The 1,083-nt window shown below is 38.3% G+C and overlaps 1 non-coding gene across 1 annotated transcript; it reads left to right on the plus strand.

The window, feature by feature from the left end:
• The first annotated feature begins 602 nt into the window (after window positions 1-602).
• LOC118015475 lies at window positions 603-733 on the plus strand. Its single transcript, XR_004680643.1, has one exon. It is a non-coding gene; the product is annotated as a small nucleolar RNA SNORA63 (small nucleolar RNA).
• Window positions 734-1,083: the final 350 nt, after the last annotated feature.

Consider the following 1,083-nt stretch of genomic DNA (forward strand, 5'->3'; position numbering starts at 1 on the left):
TCATCATATCAACCCTTATTTTTGTACATATATAAGTTTTTCTTTCTTTAAAATTTTGGGAGGCACATTCTTCTAACAGACCAAAATATGCCCCAAATCTAGTGTGCGGCACGGAACTATGCACTAGCTTGATCATATTTGATCATTTCTTTTTTGTTGTTTTGTTTTATTTTTGTTTGTTTTTATTTTTTCACTTTCTTTTTTCTTTCTTTCTTTTTCTTTTTTCTTTCTTTCCCTTTATTTTCCCCAAGTTTAAGGTCTTTCCTGATTTGTTTAGTGTATACTTTCTGAGGATGTTGTTACCATGTTAGCATTTTGTTCTCTCATTCATCTATTCTCTGGACAAAATGACAAGATGGAAAAAATCACCTCAACAAAAAGAACAAGAGGTGGTACCAAATGCCAGGGACCTAATCAGTATGGACATTAATATGATGTTGGAACTAGAGTTCTGAATGATGATTTTAAAGATACCAGCTGGGCTTGAAAAAAACATGGAAGTTATTAGAGAAACCCTTTATGGAGAAATAAAAGAACTAAAATCTAACCAAGTCGAAATCAAAAAGGCTATTAATGAGGTGCAATAAAAAATGGAGGCTCTAATTCAGGATCTAGTTACAATGTAGCTGTAAAGCGCTGCCTTGTCTTTGCCCCCTGCTCAAAATAAAGCTGTTACCTTTCTAGCCCTGTCCGCCATGGTGCTTAGTAGCCAGGGATGCATGGTCTCAGACATGTTTACCAAGTAAAACACTGACTTGAGGGGCACCTGGGTGGCTCAGTCATTAAGCGTCTGCCTTCGGCTCAGGTCATGATCCCAGGGTTCTGGGATCGAGCCCCACATTGGGCTCCCTGCTCAGCAGGGAGTCTACTTCTCCCTCTCCCACTCCCCCTGCTTGTATTCCCTCTCTTGCTGTGTCTCTCTCTGTCAAATAAATAAATAAAATCTTTAAAAAAAAAATGGAGGCTCTAACTGCTAGGATAAATGAGGCAGAAGAGAGAATTAGTGATATAGAAGACCAAATGATGGAAAATAAAGAAGCTGAGAAAAAGAGAGATAAACAACTACTGGATCAACAGGGGCAG

The sequence above is a fragment of the Mirounga leonina genome, unplaced genomic scaffold, assembly GCF_011800145.1.
Source record: "Mirounga leonina isolate KUSES-001 unplaced genomic scaffold, KU_Mleo_1.0 Mir_165, whole genome shotgun sequence".
Lineage (NCBI taxonomy): Eukaryota > Metazoa > Chordata > Mammalia > Carnivora > Phocidae > Mirounga > Mirounga leonina.